Below are 23,546 nucleotides of genomic sequence, written 5' to 3' on the forward strand. Positions count from 1 at the left end.
TTAGAAGTTAGAAGGTTTTTGAAGGTGGTCAAGGACCTAGAGGCTGTTGATTTTACTACTGGATTGTTCTAAGAAGGCATGCAGTTGGTGGTGTGTCAGCCAGGGTATTTGGGAGTCCCCTAGCTTGTTTTGTATTTCTTGTGTCAATGTGGGTTTGTTGTTTTTGTCTGCTAGGAGATATAGGCCTTGGGCTTGCCAGGTTTTTATATGACGATTTTGTGCTGTGTGGTGGAATAGTGGGTGGTGAGCCAGCAGGATTAGTGGGAATTGGGTTGGGGACAGTTTGCCTACTTCTTCTTCCCATGCTTGAAATATGGTCTGTGTGAACCTGTTTAGTGTTGTGGGAATTTTCCTTAGTTTGTTTTGGAGGAAAGGGTATACTGTGGTAGGAATGTTTTCGATTATGTCTCTCTCCCAGTGTACCCATTGTTTGGTCTCGTCTTCTAGAATGTATGGGGTTCTGAGGTGGGGAGATGCATGTGTTATTCTTGGCTTTTTGTGTGAGAACATAAACAAGTGTAGTTTTCTCTGCCATCATCTACAGGCCTCATCATCCATTAAATTGGGGTGGCCATCCAGGTCCTGATGTGCTCCAGCTTCTGCCAAGCTCAGAAAATATGGCCAGTGGTTGGGGTGGTGGGTGTTGCAGGTCGTGGGTTATTCACACCTGCCATAAATGTTTAGGTGTACACTTGACAATGTAAAATGTGAATGTGCTCAAACTAGTTGGCATACATAAGCATTGTGGGTTGTATCCAACTCAGTTCTGCTCAGAGTTGAACAAATGAAATAAATGAACCTAAATTACTCATGCTAACTAATTTCAACAGGTTTACTCTGAGTAGGACTAACATTGGCTACAACGCCATATACTATACCACTTTGTTTTTTGGCAAGCAGCCCCAGGAAAGTTGGTGACAAGGGAATGTCATCCTCACACTGGGCTGTCATATAGGAACACCAATCAGGTAATTGGATTTAGCTGCAGCTTTGTGACCAGATGAGTGACCAGTGGCTTGGGAACCCTATGCTGCACAATGTGAAATTTGCAAGACAGAATAATCAGACTTAATACTGACTTTCTTTATTTATTACTGACCTTTTCTGTAATTCAGGTGATTTCTTTCATCTGTTCCTTATTTATATTTTGTACATTTGCCTTTTGCAAAATTAATAAAATTTAAATAAACAAGCAAACAAACTTCTGCTTGGTGTGATCTTCATGTGGGTGAACCCTTAACATGTTACAATCCCCTGGGATCAGTTTATCTTTTGTTAAATGTAGATGATATTGATGGCACTTTGGCTAAGGGAGAGCACATGTTTCAGAGTCCCTTTGGTGTGCTAGCAGAGGTGGAGAAAACATGAAGCAATCTGCCTCCACAGGCAAGAACATACAGTGCAAAGACTGCCTAATACGCAGGTGAAAAGTGGTTTGCTGCTCACATGTTGGGAATTGATCGCAGAAAAACACTGAAGAGCTCTTACTCAATGTGCGACATTACAAGCCTCCAGACTTTTTCCTTGACAGTCTCTAATAGCACAGTGGAAGGAGGCTGACATATCAGTACAGTCAAGCCAACTTCCCTTCCATACGTCATTCACTCTAAAAGGTGAAAAAATGCAGCTCTGCGCTATTAAATACCTAATAGCAGATGTTTTGTTCCTTAGGAAAGCAGACTATCAAACGGTGTCACACAAGGGCCTCCTTGACATCTGTTACTGTGTGTTCAACAACAAAAATACTACACTGCAGGATAGTTGTGCTAAATTTATTATTATTGTAGACTTGGGGACCACTGACAAAAACTTTTTAAATAAACCGGGGTGGGGGGTGGGAGCAAAGCAAAGTCTATATTTGTGCAGTCTTAGAACAAGCCCAACTGAAAGCTGCTTTGGGAGATATAACCCCAGTTCTCCCGTCAACCTAACGTCTGTATCTGATAAGTGTGCACATGTATTTTATGCAGCCCCCATGGTAAGTCCGAATACCTTGGTTTGTCTGCTGAGAATAGGTCTAATATAAACCAGGGAGAGTAAACTGCTTTTCTCTTCCCAGTTATGTCACTGCAAAAAAGGAAAAAAGTGCACTTACCACCCCCAACAAATAACCTTGCAGTCAAAAAGATACACATTTGTATTTGCGCCTGAGTGCATGTGTATAAATCTCTCCTATTCCCTTTCATAAACTGTAATTGGAGAGGTCCAAAACTGCGCCTCGGAAACCAGAGCCACAATGAGGTTATTGCAGACCTTTTGTGTAGATACCTGCTCCCTTTGTTGTGGAATTTAGACCGTAAGAATCCATGTCGCTGATGATCATGAGAACTACTCTCTTGTTCTGTGAGAGGGAGTGGTGTTGCATTGAACCATTTGCCGCTGTTTGGGATGAATTCACCACAGTATGCCTGCTAGAACAGGAAGACTGCATTGCTTGCCCTTCCCTCTCCCATCCAAAGTGTGGCAACAGGATTCAAAAAAGGAAGCCATAGTGGACTTGGATTTATTATAGCTGCAGAGATCATACTTCTGGATATTTACATTAAATGCAGTTGTTTCTTCTGGTTTGAATGAAAAATGACATTTAAAGCATCGTACGTGACAAACCATGTTAAATACTTACAGGATTTTGTCCCTTGTCACTTTGACGCATCTAATTATTTGCAGTATTGTGATCTCGTTTGATTCTTTGTATAAATTTTAAGCAACTCCTTTCCTGTCATCGCCAAACTGCATTTCACTGGTATGAGTGTAGTAAATGTTGAGATAGCTGAGACAAGCCCTTTTAGAATTCATTCATTAACCTCGGGTATTTTTAGGTACAATATGGTAGATTTATCTTTAAAGGCTTTAACTCACTGTGCAAAGATTTTATACTAAAAATTATTTTAATCCTATATGCACATTCTAAAATGGTAATATGTTATAGTATATCATTCAGTTAACCCTCATTTGAAGTTCCTCTGGGTTAAACTTTTTCTTTTTTTTTCTTTTTTTGGTTACTAACATTACTTTGCTTTTCTATTGCTCTATTTGTAACGTTACCAATCTACATGGATTGAACAGTCTCCTTCAAAATGGATTTGAGCGGACCAGCCTTCCTGGGAGCTTTGTAGCAGAGAGCTGTTGATAGCGAACACAGTGCTTACATGAGCAAGCATAACCTCCGATTAATATTCGATTACTGAATTGTGGACCAAGCCCTGAACCTGGAACATATACTTCTAGATCTGGCTCTGACCAGTGAGGATTGTACACTGACCATGTACAGTGTAATGCGTCAGGAAGTCTGGTTTCTACCTGCCCAATGAAATATGCCCATAAGCAACAAACAAACAAATGAAGGAGTGTGTGTCTTTTCACCTATATTTAGGAATGTGTTGGAACTTGTGTGTCACTGTAGCCTACAGACAGGAAGTGAAGATGGAAAAAGAAAGGAGTAGAAAGTTAGTTGCAAGCCAGTTAGTTGTGGTGCATGCATGATGAGCCTCCTTCTCAGCTGATCTGCACAAATCAGCAGAGGAGGGGGAATGTGTGTTGTGTGTGTGCAAAAGGTGTACATGAGAGTTGTGGGGTGGTCACATCCACCATGCGCATATGGCCCCTGGTGAGTGGACAGGGTGAATGCCAACTTTTTTTTAGCTACCCCTGTGTTGCATGCATGTTTAGTGAATCATCCAGTTTTGCTCAACGTTATACTTAGATTTGAAAGAACTAAATGTGCCTAAGCAGTTACGAGACCTAGGATACGGAGGGCAGGCTTTGTTCTTTTGGAAGTTATATTCCTTCTTGCTGGTGTTTCCGGCCCTCTGTCTGAAGTCTACATTTCTCCATCAGTAGACTCTGCAAGCTCCCAATACTTCTGGCATTTCCCGGCTCTAATCTCTCAAATATCTGTCCTGTACAACAGCTGTATGAAAGTGTGGACACTCTTCCCATGAAAGGATTTCCCTGAAGGAAACAAAAGCTGCTTCTCTGTGCCTCCCTGTCTGCAGTATCCACATTCTTATTCTTCTCATTAGGTCTGACCTGTCAGGCAGGCCCCTGCAACATCACAGCATAAGGTGACAGGTTTCAGTGAGTGACAAAGTCTCTTTACTTGCTACAGAACAGCCAGTCTGCCACTTTTGTACGACGAAAAAGGATCATATTCTCTTCCCCCCTCCCTTCCACTGCTTCTGCCCAGCTGAGCTTCTGGTAATCGTGTCTCTTTGCTTCCTATGCTGCTTTGCAGCACCACTCACTGTTTGCTAGACAATGTGAAACAAGGCTAATTTTTCTGACATGATATATTAAGATTTTGAAAATGTATGGTGCAGAAAAGTAAAGTGAATAGAACTGTGTGTGAGAGAGAAGCTCTCCAGATTATTATCATTTATAATGGCAACCGACAGCTGTCTACCAAAGGCAGGGCCGGGGTGTAAAAAATCTGAATCCTTGCTAAGGAAAAAAGAGTGTAGAGTAGATAAACATCTTGTCAGTACAAATGTCGCTGCTTGCCAGACAGAACAATCCCCCCCCCTCCAATGTGCCATTCTGGGGGTTCTCCCACATACACACTAAGCCAATTTGGGGGGGCAAGGAAGAGGAGAAGCAGAACACCTTGCATAGGGCTTACATTGATGGGGCTCATAAGGTAAATCCTGCTCATAGCAACTAGAAGAAGGTATAAGATAAGCACTTTTAAACTCATTTATTAAAATGAGTGTAATTTATAACTTTTAAAATTCAGTAAGTATTGCTATTCGTAGTTATTCACATCATTACTATTGGAAGCAGTATTAACTATGTTGTCTGCAACATGCCATTAATTATGACATCTGTAACATCATTCAGTTGAAGTTTAACTCAGAGTAGACCCATTGAAATTAAGGAACATGACAATGATAGGTGCATTAATCTCAGTAGGTCTATTCTCTGACTAAACCTTAGTTGTGTACCACGCAATATCCTTTATCTAATATGCTTATAGACAAATTCATGGGTTTCCGAAACGGTCCCATTGGCCAAAAATGGAAGCTGATATTTGGAGCACATGAAACCAGCAGACACTAGGTTTAGTCCCTGAAACTTGGGCTCTAGGCCAAACATGGAGCTGTCCATGACTCATTTTCTGTCCTCTGAAAGTGTGGAGAATTCCTATTCAATGTGCCCTAGCAAAATATGGAGAGCCCCACTTGTCATTGTAGGGTTACATTAAATTCACCAAACAAGCAATATATAAAAACAAGGTGGGGGGGGGGGAACATTGCTAATAATTGGTGCAGCTAAAACATAAGCTAGGTTGGGGGGGTGAGGGAGTCACTATCATCCAAGAATATTTTATATCTTTCACAGGGAGACTAGTTCAGTTCATGGGCAGGCAGATTGAAGAGCTCGTTTCTGGTGTTGGGTCAGAGAGACGCAGTGGGGATTTGGCTGGTTATCATCCATCCCACTTCCCAGATGTCTCCCTCCCTGAACTGACAGAGGTGGCTTCAAGAGTAGTGCTGGAAAACCCCCAGACAGTGGTAAAAAGAGATTTCAACATCCACATCAGAGTCGTCTTGACTGGGCCAGCTCTGGGCTTCAAAACAACCACAGAACTGTCTCAGCACATCACTCAATACACCACACACACAATCACTGACCCAACATGTATGGTAGGCCATAACTTCAACTTTAAGATCTACCATGGTAGTCCCTGTTATTCCATCGCCCAGCAAAGTCCATTGTTCAGTAGTCTGGAAGAGGATCTTCTTGGTGGCAGACTATATTTGTGGAATGCCCTCTTCACTGAGGCACAGCTGGCACCAACACTATGTAGATTTTGTGTCATCTAAAGTCTTGCCTTTTTGTCTGGGCTTTTGGTAGCTGGGGGGAGGGGAGACTGATGGTGAGGCCGGTTTTATATTTCTGGAGTAGTGGCAGAATGCAGCTCAATTTTATTTCATGTTACATTAATGGATTTTTGTTGCATTGGTGTAACCTACCCCGGGATCAAAGATTGCTAAAAGGTGAGAAATTAAACAAGTAAACAAATAATGTTCAGTTAAGCAAGTGAACACAAAATTAGTAGTGAAAAGATGGTATAACATGAAACAGGAAAATCCTATGCAACTGTGCTCTAGGATGAATTAGACATGCTAATTATTTAATTTATTTAACTTCTAAAAGTTAAAGCTATATTGAAAATTACCGTATTAAGAGTTTGAGTAGGCATTTTATAATCTGGCGGATCCTTCCCAGCCTTTATGGCTACAGTTTTTTAGATCATTTCTAGAAAAGAAAAGGCAGTATCTTGGCATACCTATGCATCTTCCATGAACAGTCTTGAAAAATTGTATCAACAAGGAACCCAACCAACCAGCATCAAATATAGTATATCCAAACACATGGAAGGCTTAGAGACCCATTAATTGCCTGAGTATTGATTATTTTGGTACTTGCCAACTCCTCCAATCAATGTAACCTCCACTTACAACCCTAGCTTTATATCTTATTGCTGTCCTTGAGTATGACTGCTCTGAAAAATGTGAACCATTTCAGAACGACATTGAAGCATCTTGGGAAATGCATGAGAGGTGGGGATGTGATATAGAGGAATTCCAAAGAGCATGCTCTGTTAGAGGTACTGGCTCCATCAGTGTGAGTTTAAAAAAATCTGTCTCTGAAGCAGCCTTATATGAAAGTTTGGCATCCATGGCATTGATCTTGGATACAAATAACTTCAATATGAAAGAAAAATGGTTTTCTTTCGTTAAATTATTTGTTGTTTTAATGGCTTCTGGTAAAGGGATTTTTCAAATTTTCAGCTGAAGATTTGTGCACTGTGGCTGCAAGTCCGGAGAATATTATATTATATTTTACAGATAATCGTGACCAACCCTCCTTCCGTCTATCAGAAGTCCCGTACAAAATGATTTAGCACATGTTCTTGGTGGCAGACACGATCCACTCAATATCTGTTCTATTATTATTATTATTATTATTATTATTATTATTATTATTAGTTGACCAACGAAATATCTCCAGGAAAGAGGAGAGGAGGGCAATAGAATTCTCCCATGTTGCTTCCCACCAGCCGATACCCAGACATGCTTCCTCTAACCCTGAAGGCACCATATAGCCATATTTATTTATTTTACAAAACTTTTGTGCCTCTTATTAGGAGAGTTGCCGCTCAAAGTGGTGTGCAATCCATAAAAGTAATCACAATTAATATAATATAATAAGAACCCCTTACAATAAAACTGCCTAAAACGAGCCCCGGACAATATTCCCCCCCCATCCTCTTTTAATAACATCAATAGTTGTCACTACATTTTGTGGCAAATTATTTAGTGTAATACCTCTCATGTATTATTGTTATTTACCTAAATAAAAAGTGATTCATGTATCATGCAGCCTAATTCTTGGATCTGATGCACTGGTGTATAAACATAAACTTCAAGAGCTACTACAATGAGGTACCATCACAGCCCATCGCATTGTGTCCTTTGTCAATAGGGACCTTAGCTCATGCTACAGGGGGGTTACTTCTGCTATGTGAGAGTCAGCTACCATTACCATGAGCATCATTAACTCAATGTGCAAGCTATAATATAAGCAGAGCCGGCCCTACCATCAGGCGGAACAACAACTGTGGAACAATTTCTGTATGCTGACCATGCAAACAAAAAACCCCTCCCACCATTTTGAAAATAAGGGAATCATCTATGGTAGTCTTCATTCAGTCTTTGAATTCGGGTTTGGGGTGGGGAGTCAAATACTGCAGTGAGGGAAAATGTGATCTGTTAGCAGATGGAGTATGCCTGACATCACATGCAATTCTTGGAGTTTATCTCAGAATAATAACTATGGAACAACATTTTCTGTGTCCTGAGTGTGTAGAAACAACAATCCTATATGAAGAAAGACTCCTTTAATCTTCAAATAAATGAATTAAACTTCCTGCAAGAATTTTGCAAAACAAAATTACCTACTTATCTTGAAGGGCAAGATGATCTATTTAAATCATTATGTTTCTGTTGTATATCTAAATATTGAAATTCATCTCTGGGAAATGTCTACCAGAAAGTGAACACAATCCTCCTTAATAGTTCTAATCTTTCACTGTAATATGTGCACCAGAGGGTGCTATGTTGTGAGTCTGTATGGGAAAATTAGAAATTCTAAAATGCATTTAGGATTTCATATAAAAAGGGTAGTAGTAAAATGGCTAACTGTAGATACTGGTCTTCATGCAAAAGGAATAACAGCACAGTTTTCAAGCTGCAGTTGTTTTCCTCCTCAAATGAAATATGTGATGTGTGTTTTCACCAACTGTCTAAATAAAGGTTTAGTGAGTCACTGAGGGAAACAGAAAATCTTTATTTTAAGAGCTGCAGAGCTGAAGCTTAAGAGTTTTCTGTGAAAAAGCTTCCCTTAGGTTTGTAATTTAAACATTACCCATCTGCTATTTCTTCCCAGGTCTGCATTTACAGCAAATCTGAGTTTTTCTTTTTAAGATGTACTGATTGGCCCATGCCGTCTACAGAGAAGGATAGAAACCTACTTTATCAATCTATTAATGATACATTCCTTCCGGTCTAAATTGAAAGGGAAGTTTTTCCTAGTTAATGTCTGAATTCTTGAAAAAGGGTCGCCACAGGTGGTCCAACAACAGAAGGGAAGATAAAAGCTGGAAATATAATGGAGATGCGCAAGCCATTTCCCAAAACCACACAGAAGCAAACAGAGAGAGCATGTCCAAATTTGATTTTCAACCATCTACCACTGTGGACAATAGAAAGGGTCTCTCCAGATTGCTGAGGCATTCTGCAACATGTTCTTGCACAATAATAGTGTATTTGTGATTTAATCTGTTTGGTGGGTTGTTCTGCAATGTTGTTCTGCAACGCTACCACATGATTGCTGTCCGGAGGGGCTATAGAGCAACAAAAGCTTAAGACCATTGTGGTATTCAAAGTTATAGGATTTTAGCAGGAAGTTACAGGATATGGACTGATTGGACATGAAACACTGTGACCATCCCCAAATGTTTGCAGGCACAAACAGTATTGAAAGTGGGATTGTGTATGACTACCCTGATAGCAACATGAGCACAAATCATCATGCATGCATAATAATAATACCTGGAGGGCCCCCCAAAGTACTATGAAAATCAATAGTCATGGGACATTCCCCCACAAATGTGGCCAGATCTTTAAAGCAGTATGATACCATTAACATTTTGTTGATGACTACACCTAAGGCTGATTCACACATGCAAGCCCCTCTTGCAGTCTTATATAATGTGTACAGTGGTCGTGTGATGAAATGTTGACATGCATAAAGAATTAATTTCTTACAATTCCTGATTTTGGAATTATACTGATAAAAATCCAGTCAAGGATAAGAATCAGCTTCTTTTAATATGTCTAGAAAATTAATTGCTTTTTAAAAATGGTGCATCAAATATATTGTTATGATTTTATTCTTGGTTTATAAACGATCCCCACTCAGACTGCTATTCTGAAACAACTGTGAAAATTTGGAAACTGGACACCAGCTTCAGTAGAAGCGGAACTGTAGCCAGTTGTGTTTTTAAAAAGTACCTGTGCAAAAGAAAGAAAACAAGAAAGTACTTCTCCCAGCACCTAACTTGTATTTCTGTCTCCAGTCTCCATTATTAATGAACTCATTCACTTTCATAAAAACAACCACACAAGGGCTTCTAACCATATCTATAAAACTATTTAATGCACTTTTCGAAACAAGGCATCTTACAGCCAAAGTAATTGCAGTTTTACTAGACCTTTAAATGAGAAGCAGCTACTTATTAAGTTTTGATATGGTGAGCTGATTAGACAAGTTAAACATAAAGGCACAATTTATGTGTGCTGTATAACCACATGCACATGTAATGCAGTTCTAACATTGAAGTTCAGCACCCACTGCATTTAGAAATCCTGTGTGGTACACAGTTTTATGCCACTTACAGGTTACAAACAGTAAAATGGGAAATGTTGGATTTTACAGGAAAATAATATTCATAAATCTCCAGCAGTGAATTACAGTATAATTCAGAACTACCTTTCCTCTGCTGTTGCGGTGAATTCGGTGTGGTTGCCAGTGCAGAAATAAGCACATATAGACTGCAATGGATATTGCTCCTATTGCATTTGGCAAGCCTTTGTGGCCAATTTATAGACAGACTCTCCAAACAGTTTCTTAAGCAGCACCCACAGTACAATCTCCAAAACAATTTATCCCCCTGTCCCCTGCTGCAAGTAAGCTGCATTGCGCTCAAACCAAATGGCCTTATCATTTCCTTAAGGGTGTTAAGGATTATACTTGGTTTATTTTTCAATGTCGGCATGCGTCTTGAGCAATTGGGTACATGTACACGTCAATTCATACAGCACATGGGGCCACAGGGGAGCTAAGGTGTATTGCATAGGATCATTTGAATGACGACATTCCAGTTAATAAAGGGCTGTGGGTTTGCAGCTGCGCCACACTAAAGGGGGGTAGCCAGTCAATATGGCTATCAAGCATTACTTTCCCATGGCAAAATCTGCCCCCAGAGCAACTGGAGAAAAGGGGTAGCCATGGCTGTTCTGTAGAGAGTGATCAGATCATGAGTGTGGCAACTCCAAGTAGGCAAAAGGGCTCAGAATTCCCAAAAGCTCAAATAAATCCCTTGCCTGCTCTGATGGTGCATGAATGTGTAAGTACTTATGGAACAAATGTATACATTTAGGCTGCAATCCTATGGTCCCCGGGAGAGCATCCCAGGGGGCTATAAAGTTAGCGCAGACCTCCCACTCTATGCAAAGAGGAAAAGATCCTGGAGTGGAGGAGGAGAAGTTTCACTCACTGCAGAGGTGATAACCTCTACCAATGTTGCTGCTCTGTTTTGAATACTGTAATGGTGGTGAGGGCCGACTGCAGTCATTCCAGGGATGTATCTGGGAGGCTTGTGGATTCTGTGATCCGAAGTCCACTCCTTCCTTGGATACACATCCAGAACAAGGATAGAAGGTGGGAGGATATTAGCCCTGAAGCTGGTGTATTTAAAATTTGAAAGGGGGAAATAAACCACCACCCAAAAAATCCCCCAACATTTGAGCAAAGGAGGAAAGGCTCAAATGTAGCCCCCTCACCTTCAGAAATGGCAGTAGATCTGCCACTAATTATCCTTCCCTCCCTCTCCCACTGAGGAGTGCTTTGCCCTTTTATATAAAACTTCTAACCCGTAATCTACCCCTAAAGGCAGCCTGAATGCATCTACAACTTTAAATCTGGCTACTAGATCAGTTTGCTAAAATATTAAGCCCTAGAAATGAATAAAAAAGAATAAAGAGCTTGCTCCATGGCCCATTATAGCGAGCGACTATTTTCTCAACAGTCACGTATGGAAGCGTTTTTGAACTGGAAGATTGTGTGCTGGACAGCTTCGTGCTAGTGCTAGAGAGCTATCATTTGGAGTAGAAAACGATTACACAGATTTGTGTCATCTTTATTTTAAATGTCTACAGGACCACATGGTGAAATATTAGGAGAAACATCTTGACAAAATGAAAGCAGAATATTTATTGTCTGGGTCATGAAAATACAGAGAGATATATGTTGAAAGAGATATATTTACTGCCAGGAGATTTGCCCCATTATGCATTCATGATTCCCCTTCTGCTGTCCCCTCCCCAGCTCTGTTCTCTAGGAGTCCATGTCCAGGTGAAACGGGCATGCTGAGAACATCAATACAAAACAGCTTTATCCATCTAAATTCTCTCCCTGGGAGCTCTGGCACGCTGGGCATGGGAGATGAGAAATGAAAGAGGTTTGCAGCACGGAGTCAGGCAGTTCTCAACACGATGAAAGTATCTCAAGCAGCACTGGTGCAATGGGATTCAAAAGGGCTTGTCCAGATATAGCAGAAACTGCTCTTTCTCCTTGGGTAACTGTCCAAACACTAATACAGTGCTTTGTCATTTGCATCTTGGGGGCCTGTGATGTGATGTGGCCAGTTTCCAGGTACCCATCGACCACTTCAAAACCACTGCCAAAATCAGACACAGGCCTAGTGTGATGATGCTTAGGCACCTACAGAACACCTTATTTTTTTGTTTAGGGAAGACTGCTTTTATATCTGACAAAATATAATTGTTTCATTGTTTTTGGTGGGTGTTTTTTTTTAGGGATAATTTTATTAGAGTTTATTAGAGTTTTTAGCTTTTAGAGTTTTCTGTGTTTGCATTTGTGCATTTTATTGTTTTTATATTATACACTGCTTCAATGGCTTTATGCTGTGAAGCAGTCTATACACTGGGATAAAGTATCATAGCATTTCAGAAAGCCTGGAAACAGGCAGGAAGTTCATTAGAGAGCAGAGATTATTTCCTTGAGTGAGAGAACTGGGAGAAAGATATCAGGAAAAAGCCCTATGCCCTATGCCAAAGGACCAGTACCTTAGAAAGGGAAAAGGAGGAGGACTTTACAACTTGAACATTATTTGTATTAAGGAGGAAATAAAGGTAAGGAAGTTCAGGACAAACAAAGGAGAAGATAGATAAATGAAGGGCTGACTTAAATACTTTGGTAAAGAAAGGTCCTTAGGTTAATGGAACAGAAAATATAAAAACAAAAACAAGAAAAGAGAAAGAAAAAGGAAAATGGAATAAATATGAAAATGTAATAGGATTCTATTGTAATGCACAACAAACAGAAAAGTGATTCCCCCATTCCACTCATAGCTGGTTGCTAAAAACCGACAACCAATATGTTTTGTTTTGCATTGTTTCTGTCAAATGATTTATTCAGGAATGCAAGCTAATGACAATGGGCACTACATCAAACAAGTATCCAAAGCTCATCCCAAACACACCTGGTGTCCTTTTTGAATTTTCATTTTGTTATTTTATCACTAGTCTTAGCCATCTCATATCCTGCTAGATTTAAAGTGCACTGGTACCTATGTTCAAAGTCAGCACTTGGAAGATGCTCTTTGGAAGCAAGCGCAAATGTCATACTCAGTGACATTTTCAGCCACCTCAATTTGTTATGATTTTCCATTTTTATGGAAGCAAAACTCTTCTGGACTTGTAGTCATTTGTGAGCTGGGATATATTCACAGAATGGATGTTGTAGGGCCTCACTTGCTTTTATCTCCCCAGGCTGTGTGCATTCTGGGTCTCACTGACGGTGCAACACAATGTTGTGGTGCATTTCAATATCCCTGCAGTATTAGCTACATTCAGCATCAATTTTTATATGACCTTTTGAATTCTTTGTTAGACACCCTTCACGTGGCAGTAACATTATTAATGTAGATATAATTTGAATGTAACCATACTGTTTAGACAAGCAAACAAACACTTGAAGAATAGGTAGGACAGGGCAAGCAGAAAGGTCTCTATCATAACAGAAAGTGATAGCACCCATTATTCTCCGTTATGATTTCCACTGGTTTTCTTGTGTAATTTTTAAAGGGATCTAGCTAGTGTGGTTAAAAATAGAGTTTATTTGAAACCAAAACACTATGCCAAACTTTACCTGCCTTAATGCCCTCTCCTGGTTTTTAATGTATGTAGTCTAGCTATGGAATCTTTACAAACAAATCAAACACATCTAAAGCCACGCAACAGCACAGGTGGCTTTTATACATGGGGTGGCTTGCATTCCTGGACTAGGAGAATCCAGGAGAAGTTATCGGCAGATGGCACCCAGAGTAGATATTATAGCCCAGGAACCAACAAGATATGGACGGAGAAGCATTTTTGTTAAGACTCCTATATGTTATAAAAGGGATGCATGCTGCCATGCCTGAAAGTATGGCATTAATAATTAAGCCATACAATCATTACTCCAGGATATTATTTCTTAAAGATCTCTTGCAAAGGCAATATGATTACATATGAATTATTTCAATTTTCTACCAACAAAAAAAATAAAAATCTTCAGAAGTAGGAATTGAATTACGCTGTCCAATTTGCTGTAAAGTTCACAGTACGTGAAGAAATTAATCAAGGCTACCACCGCCCATTTTTATGGGGACATAAAATGATGTGAACTTCCATTTTTAATAAAGATGCATAGCACTTTTATGAAGACTGACTAATAACACTGTAATGAACTGAAAAGCTTCTGCAACACGAAGGAGGATTTTATTTTATTTTACTTTTGAGAGAGAGATTTACTGAATTTCTTGTTTTGAATCAAGGATGTGAAAAATCTATGTGCAAAATAGTCAGAGATCAATAGTCAGTGTTTGTACATGGCTTTTAACTTCACCTTCAATGATCTATGATTTTTGTGGATGTCTATGGGGGCATTTGGAAGATTCTGTTTCTTCCTTCCACCATTTCCTTCCATTTTAACCACTGAAGAGTCTGTGTGTGTGTGTGTGTGTGTGTGTGTGTGTTAAACAAGGGCCATATCTCTAACAGAATTTTGCAGCTGTTACACAGCCTGCTGAAATGATCTCCTATATATGTCAAATGAATTCATTAACATAAAGATTCACAATAGTTCTGCACATTGCACTGGTCAGTTTGACACTATCAGTGCACATCTCCCAGTTCAGGAGTGGGAGCAACAAAGGTAATGACAATGCACTATACCTTACCTGGAATTCCCTGACCTATTTGTGTGAGGGACAAACTGCACTACTGTGCAGCTCCTACCACACAGATTGTGTGTGAGAGAAGAGGATCTGCACAGCTCCTGTTTCCTGCATTCACTGGCTAAGCAGTCTCAGCTTTTAGGACATTTTTTGCCCATGACCTCTTCCCACAATTTTGAGAGATGTGCGATTAGCCTTTCAAATCCTCACATTTGCATTATCTCATTAGTACCTCAGCTGCACTAATCTCTTAATGTTATCTTCATCTCCAATTGATTCACTAAAGCAGCTCACTCTTGGTTCTTTCACCCACATCTCTCCCTGGTTATATTAGACTGAGTAAGGCACCTTGACTCAGGTGACAGATTTGGGAATATCATTTACCGGGTAGGTGTAATTGTCATGGTATCAGACCAGGAATCCCTAGTTGCAGAGTCCTTCTGCAATTGTAGTCCATAGGGGGAGAGGGAGACACCCCCCCCCGACCGGTCCTTCCTATGTGAATCCACTTGCTCCAGAGCCTGCATATTGTCCCATGAATCCCATGAAGACTCTGCTGCCACCAGACTCGGATGACTGGGACAAACACTTCTAAAAGGATCAGGAAATACCTGAGGGACTTTCTCCAAACAGTCTCCAAAAATCAAGATCCAGAAGCCTAGAAGCAGCCAACGGTTGCAGGAAATGAACCATCCCTTAAACTGGCCAGATGCAGCACTCATGGGGCAGGATGTACCGTATTTTTCGCTCCATAAGGTGCACCGGACCATAGGGTGCACCTAGTTTTTAGAGGGGGAAATCAAGAAAAAAAAATCTTAAGCAAGACTCTTCTGGCTTCAGCAAAAGGAACCTGAAGTCTCCAGAACGCAGCGGGAACTCGTGCTGCACTCCGAAGGTTTCAGGCGGCTATCCCTGAAGCCTGGAGAGTGAGAGGGGTTGGTATGCACCAACGCCTCTCCCTCTCCAGACTTCAGCAAAAGCAATGTGAAGCCTCCGGAGCACGGAGGGAGCGCTCCCTCTGTGCTTTGGAGGCTTCGCGTTGCTATCGCTGAAGCCAAGAAGCCTGTATTCGCTCCATAGGACGCACACACATTTCCCCTTAATTTTTTGAGGGGAAAAAGTGCGTCCTATAGAGCGAAAAATACAGTATATCTTGACTCCTTAACCCAGAGTATAAAGCTCTACGGTTGCTGCAAGACACCTTTTTCTGCCTTTGCTGAAGGACCGCTAACCATGGTTCTGAACCAGCACCATAGTCTTTTCTTTGTTGCCTTGGCCTTTCTTTAGTTTCTCCCTGTATACCTGAGAAGGAGCATCTCCAACCCCATCGTTCATCCTGGCCACAAAGATCCAGCTCCGAGAACCTTCTGTTGGTTCCCTCACTGTGAGAAGTGAAGTTACAGGGAACCAGGCATTTCTTGCTTTCTGTTCTGTAAACAGAATATCTTGCTTGGTGTTCAATACAGTATCTTCTATATGGGTCTTATATGCCAAGGTTTTTCATGTTCCTTTATGTTGGAGTGATTTTTTTTTAAAGGCATGTGTTCTAAACAGAAAATTCATGACTTGTATTAATGATTTATATCTTAAATGGCATGGTGAAATCTATCATTGACGTGATAAGCTGCACATTATTCCCTATCTACATATAGCCTTGTAGCACTGCAATATCTGGCAGTGAATGTAAAAAATAAATTTTCCTTGGTTTTTAGGCATATCTCCCAAGTATGAGACATGCTTCACTTGTTTTTCAAATTTAGCTGCAAGTCATTTGAGGAATGCACTATGGTAAGTGTGTGTGAGAGAGAAAGAGGGTGAAGGGGGGAGAAAAAGAGATGCATATGTTTGTATGTATATATATTTACATATGGGGAAATGATGTATTGCCCAGGTGTGGGTGTGTTCTGTACAATTTGATTTTTACTGCACAAGTGCTGAATGTACTGTCTGGTGCAAAATTTTGCATAGCTAGAAGCAATGCTTTCCTTTTTTTTATTTGTTAAAAAAGGCACCTTTTTGTGGTTGCAAATTAAAGTTTGAGAACAGATGGGAAAAATATGATAAAATCAGAGCAGTTAAAGATATTATTGGAGAAGATTTTCCAGGAGACAGAATAGCTATGCCTTGGTGCCTTGTATCTTCGCTTTGCAATTTGTCCTTGGCTCTTCTTCTACAGCTTTCCTTTCCTAATCCCTAACCTTCCATTCTTCCAAGGGGAATAGTCTCCTTGTATCAGATCAACTCTGTGTGAATGCAGTCTTTTCATTTGTTGACCACAAACCACATATTACTGGCAGTTCATTATATAAGAATTATCTACAAGATTCTAATCCATATCCCCATTTTGATATTTATATTGTAATTAAAAACTTTTGTGCACTGTATCTCTGTTGACCACGAACATTTATGCCTGGATTGAGTGCTTGCTTCTTAGTCTCGCCTCCAACCAGCGCCTCCAACTAGAAGAGGAAGTTCAGGCCATTTCACCCCATGAGTCCACTATGAATGGCATCCTGCACAAACAGGGATAAGGACCATCTAAGCAATAATAGTTTGTGGTGTAGGTAGCATGAGCACTGGATGTGGATCTGCAATCTAAGCCTAAAGCCAAAAACTGCAGGTTCTGAGCCAGCATCTCCGGAGACTTCGATCTACCAAGAGACCTATTTCTCCCTACCCCCAGGGACAAACATTGCTCAGTCGACTAATGCAGGTTATGAATAGCAGAGACAACTGAAGTACTAGGCTCCAGGCCAGAGGATTATCCCTACAAAATATCCCCCTTCCACTTCTGCAATGGTGGTCCAATGATGGGAAAACCGTGGCTCTCCAGATATTGTTGGCCTCTGCTTCCATCAGTCCTGCACCAGTATGGCCAGTGATTGGGGATGCGGAGAGTTGTAGTCTAGCAACATCAGTAGGATCACATATTCTCTACCAAACACACACAGAGAGACACAGGAAACCAAGCACTCTTCGGAACAATGCGTTTGTTCACTCTGACCTGTCCAGGGTACTGAAAGACCTCTTTCTGACCATTCTTATTCTTTGATCTGGGATTGGACTCTGCCTGCCAGTTAGTTTCCAGCTCTCCCTAACAGCTGCAGACTGCTGGCCTTAACTGAATACTACCCCTAACAAAAGAATGAAATGCAGTGAGAGCACGGTGCTAGTTGTAACCATTCAAAAGCCCTCTCTCCAAGTATTGTAATTTGAGAGTATTGGGTGAGATTTTAGCTTGTTTACAAACCTATTGTACTACCAAATTTACTGTACGTTTGTGAAACACAGACCACTTATAAACAACAATCTCCAGCTCCTCAAAATACTCCATCAAAGGTGTCTCCGAATTTGTTTCCTTATCACTTGGGAAGACAGGTGAACTAATGTCAGTGTACTGGAAGAAGCAAAGATCACCACTGTTGAAGCAATGACTCTTCAACATCAACTTCGTTGGATTGGTCAGGTGTCTGATTATTGTCTTCCAAAGCAACTCCTCTGTTCCCAATTTAAGAATGGAAAGCATAATTGCTGGACAAAAAAAGAGGTTTAAAGACACTCTCAATGTGTATAAACACTGACAACTGGGAAACACTGGCCTGCGAGTGCTCCAGTTGGAGAATACCCTCTACCAAAGGCGTCATGGACTTTGAAGAAGTATGAACTTGAGACAAAAGGGAGAAACGAGCTAAGAGGAAGGCATGTTTGGCAAATCCTCACCATGATCAACTCCCACCTGGAAACCTATGCCCCCTATGTGGAAGGATGTGTGGATCCAGAACTGGCCTCCACAGTCACCTATGGACATGCTGTTAAGACCATATTCATGGAAGACAATCTTACTCGGCTACAAGTGATCGCCAAAGAAGAAGAACTCAGAGTGGCCAATTGAAATTAACGAACACAACTAAGTTGGGTTCATTAATTTCAATGGGTCTACTCTGAGTAAAACTTAGTTGAATACCACCCAAGTTCTCTGAACGTTAGAAAGTGTTTGGTGGCCTTTGTTCAGTTTGCCTTCTGTTTATCCTTCAGTACTCAGACCACCCTTTTTTATACATTTGTCCCATGTCTCCAAATTCTATGCACCTATGTGAAGCCACCTGCATATTCCTGGGGTTGGACTAGATGGATTGGGGGTTGGACTAGATGACCCCTGGGTTCCTTTCCAACTCTACAATTCTATGATTCTAAGCAAGCAAGCCAAACAGCCACTAGCACAAGGCTTTTCACCTGTGCAATGGAACTGCATGTACACAATACACCCTTCCCAGATCTGCTCAATAGGGCTGGGGGGGGGGGGGACCCAGAGCAGCCAATGTGTCCATATATCTATCTCTATCTCTATCTCTATCTCTATCTCTATCTCTATCTCTATCTCTATCTCTATCTCTATCTCTATCTCTAATCTCTATCTATCTATCTATCTATCTATCTATCTATCTATCTATATCTATCTATGTATGACATCTGGTTTTTGGTTCATACAAACACTCAAGGAAGAGGAGAAACTCCTCCTCTTTGCAACACAACCGGCAACAGCAATAGCAGCAGAAATGAGTATAAAGGTGAAATGGTTCACTTTATGTGGGAACTATTTAGTATACAATTACCACGAAAACAAGACTAGTAGAATGTTAGCAAGGAAAAAAATGCTTTTTGTTGCCACATTAACAAGGCCTCAAAAAGCATCTACACTAGTCATTCCCTGAGGCAGAGGGCATCTGCAGCTCTGCACAATTTTGGCTAAATCTGCAGCACAGATTTTTAAATGTTTTCCATTTATTTTATTACAACTTTTTGCAAAGCCTTATGTTTGATGAGGAAACAGTGGGTATGTTATTGTTCACAGTTTTGCTTGTTTAAAAAGGAAACACTCACTTTTCCAAATAGCTTCCCCTTGCCCCCACCTCCTGATGCCATGTGGAAATAGTCAGTCCATTTAAAAACTTAGAGCATGCAATGAGCTAGAGAGAGGCAAGGCAGCAGGAAGGAAGCAAAAGGGTCCCTTTCCCCATCCATATGGTTCAGGTTTGCATCTTGTCTGGCATGATAATGTGATAGTTGGCAGAATTCATGTTTAGAGTCTCAAGCAAATAACAGCCAATAAGTTGTAGGTTTAATATGCACGTGGAGATGTTTGTAGTATTCCAGACTGGCTGATTCTACAGCTGCAGTCAATCCAAAGTTGCTGCAGGAATCCTTGTACAATGGTGAAAGTAAACCGGAGGCCCTACCCTAATGTAAGTATCCCCCATCTGCTGCACAGGTGTAGCCTAAGTAGTCAATCAGGATATGTAACATGCATTTGTAAGGAAAGTGGAAAATTAAACTGTATGCATTTCCTTCCTTCCCTCTTTCTATCCACATTATTTCACAAAGAAATCAAGGAAATTCATAAGCACTGTTTTGTGCAGATTTCTTCTGTCCAAATGGCTCAAATGACAAGAAGCATGGATACATTAACAAATCCACACTATCAACGTCTGAATGACATTACCTGTAACCAGCAAGCAAGTACAGACTTTCAAACATTGGAAAGAAGTCTGTAGTACAAGCAGTCTGCTGGGAGCTCTTCCTTTCCCTTCCACAATGCCTTGGAGGAGTCTTTCCATTTTGCTTTCTCATTATTCTTAGCTCCTTTGGCTAGGTAATATTAAGAAATGCACAAAGCATGGGGGCCAACTCCCTGGGGTCCTGGCTGTCCGAGCATCCACAAAATTCCCCTTGAAGGGGCCAGGCACCTACAAATTTTGGTGCCAGGGCCATGTACGCTGCATGGCACTCACAGGTGTGGGGCCAAGCTGGCACTCCTGCCACAAAGTCTACTGCAGGCTTCACACCTACATGGTGCAGCACTAATTGGCATTTTTAGTGGATATACAGACATTCTTGTGATCAAGGACTGTGCATACTATAAACCAGTGGTGGACAATTAAATGGTCTATGGTTTGAGCATTGCCCAGTTGATCTAATACACAATGCCAGGTGTCCATATATCTTGTGTGTCTGCTGTGAATCATACTACAGTGGTGCCTCGCAAGACGAAATTAATTCGTTCCTAGAGTTTTTTCTTCTTGCGAGTTTTTCGTCTTGCGAAGCACGGTTTCCCATAGGAATGCATTGAAAATCAATTAATGCGTTCCTAGGGAAACCGCCTTCAGACCAGGTCTGGGGACAGTCTGTCCCCCGACCTCTTCTGAAGGCTGGGTGGGGGGGACAAGGGCTTTTCTTCCCACCGCCAGCCTTCAGAAGGCTGTTCTGAAGGCTGGCGGTAGGAAGAGAAGCCCTTCTCCCCCCCACAGGACTTCAAAAGAGCTGCGGGAAGTCCGGCGGGGGTCCAAGGGATTCCCTCACTGCCGCCTGCGTTTAAAAGGACTCTGGGGAAAGCAGCGAAGCGCGCTGCTTTCCCCGAGCGCTTCTAAAGGTGGGCGGCAGTGAGGGAATCCCTTGGACCCCCGCCGGACTTCCCGCAGCTCTTTTGAAGTCCGGCGAGGGTCCAAGGGATTCCCTCCCAGCCGCCCGCGTTTAAAAGCACTCCGGGGAAAGCAACAAAGCGCGCCGCTTCCCGGAGATTTCCCTATGGGCTGTCGTCTTGCGAAGCAAGCCCATAGGGAAATTCGTTTTGCGAAGCGCCTCCGCGACGGAAAACCCTTTCGTCTAGCGGGTTTTCCGTCTTGCGAGGCGTTCGTCTTGCGAGGTACCACTGTATTTGTGTAGGTGTACAATTGTCTAGCAAACGAGTAGGGCAATGAGGAATATAAAGCAAAGAAGAAACAGATACACCTAGATACAGACATAATCTTCTGTACCACACTGTGCCTTATTTGTGTAAGGCACATAAAGGTGCAGTAGTCTCTGACATGGATATAATGAAGGTGCAGAAAGTTGAACAGATGGAAGGAGCACTGGATCGTGATCAATTTCCTTTATGCCTTCTACATTTTCAACCTATGTGTAATAAATGTGTATGGCAGGCACATGTTTAATTAATAATGTGGTACATTTATAGGTAGACCAAATATATTTCATAAGATAGAAAACCGTCACAATGATGTGCAACAAAATGTATGTGATATCCTCTAGGCAGGTATTATTTAAGTGCTTTGAACTTACCAGCCAAGACCAGTTCAGAAGAAAGAAGTCAGTGCAAAGGAAACCATGGCTACAGCTGGACTTTGGCCACTCTACTGGGCTTCTCAATGGAACATGAGATACCTGCAGACAAGGGAAAGGAACAGACTTGATTTTGCTGCCTCTGTCTCTGGCAGCAATGTTGCCCTCTGCAATTGGAGACAGGCAATGTTATGAAGAACTGTGGTCCAGCCCACTTCCCATTCCCTTTCTGTCCTTTAGTCCATATGGTGGCCACAATGGTCATTGTAGGTCTCTTGTTTCTAGGGTTCCCCATCCCAAATGTACCTCTCAGTTATAGGATACATCTCCACCTAGTGGTACTATTTTTTCCTTACAAAGCACACAGTGCATGCTCATTCTGTGATGTGTGAAGCAGCCCACTGTTCAAAACTGGCAAGAGATATTCTTCATAGCAGAAGGCAGATAGATAGAGACACACATATATCTGATCTGTAGAATATTCCTTTTTGACCCCAAGATAAGAACTGTACGACATGACAGAAAGTGTCAGAATCTTTACAAAAAATAACTCCTTTAAAAACAAAATAAATAAAACTATCAACAAGAATAGCAACTGCTCAAAATTTATCTCAGAGCTGCCAAGAAGTGAACATTCATGGGAGAATGTTCTGTTGTTTTCAATGTTCTGTTGTTCACAAGGTGGACACAAATGCATACAGTTGGATGCTGACAACTTGACACATGTCTAATGAATCTAAAGCATGTGCACACACGCACAAACACACAAATTTACTAGGACTAAAAAAAACAACACCTTAAAAAAACAAAAGCCCTTCCAAACAAACCACTTCAAGAAGATTTAATAGCTATGTAGGTTTTTGTGTACCTTAAAATACCATAGATGCTTTGTTAAAAGTGACAGTTAACATCTGTGTTGAAGATGCTACATTCTAACAGAGTGAGCTGCCGTTTGTTGAGTCCAGTGAGCAGATGTTGGAGGCCTAATGCATTGGTGACAAAAGGCTACAGTGCTTTAACCTTCTGCATCGCTTCTGTCTAACACACAGCAGAAAAGGCTTTAATTTGACAGGTTGGCTGGGATATAGAGAATTCAGCTCTGGCCACCTACAGAAGGGCCAAATCTAGTCATGAGAACAGGAGTGTGGGTGGATTGAAGCAGCGGGTGAGAGTAGTTTGCCGTCTTGCACTAAGTGGAGAGCTACATATACTGTTTATTTCTACAAATATTTAAAAGGGTTCCTATTGGAAGTTAATTAAGCAATTAAGCCGATTTGTCCTTTAATGTGCAAGGAAATCTTTGAGTAAGGTGAGTTGGAAAAGGAGTCAGCAGCTCCTAGCACATTTTGCCTGTGCAAAATGTTTTAAACGCCTTTTTCTCCCTGTGGTTGGGATGATGCAAGAGAGGAGAATTAAAATGAATGCACAACCTAATGGCAATTCTCATACAAGCTGCATGTAAACAGAAACATCAGCACAAAACTTATGAATCTTAATTTGTGCCACTGAGCTAAAATTTGTATCTTTCTGCATTAAAGGAATATAGACATACAGCACTGTGTAGTGTCTACTTGCAATACAGAAAGCTGACATGGTCTTTCCAATTTATGGGGAAATTGACATAATTTTGCAAAAAAGGGGGGTGGAGAGGGAGAGAGAAGCAAAACCACTTGTGAACTAGATTTTGCATAATGGGATTAATTTGGTTGACTGTCACATCAGCTATGCTGTAGAATGCAAGTTAATCACAACATCGATATGATTTTTAAAGAAGAAAGAAAAATAGGGGGAAAGGGAGGAAGAAAAGGTATTTTCCTCCCTTGTCTGATTCTCCTTTCATTTT

General features: G+C 41.1%; 1 long non-coding RNA gene across 1 annotated transcript in view; it reads right to left on the reverse strand.

Moving 5' to 3' along the window:
* LOC114600797 (uncharacterized) overlaps positions 1–21,808 on the reverse strand; it is a 101,933-nt gene extending 80,125 nt beyond the window's left edge. Inside the window, exon 1 of the long non-coding RNA XR_003707655.2 lies at positions 21,704–21,808. This is a non-coding gene — a long non-coding RNA (uncharacterized LOC114600797). The remainder of the gene's footprint in view (positions 1–21,703) is intronic.
* Between the last annotated feature and the right edge of the window lie 1,738 nt (positions 21,809–23,546).

Source organism: Podarcis muralis, chromosome 8, assembly GCF_964188315.1.
Source record: "Podarcis muralis chromosome 8, rPodMur119.hap1.1, whole genome shotgun sequence".
In the NCBI taxonomy this organism is placed as follows: Eukaryota; Metazoa; Chordata; class Lepidosauria; order Squamata; family Lacertidae; genus Podarcis; species Podarcis muralis.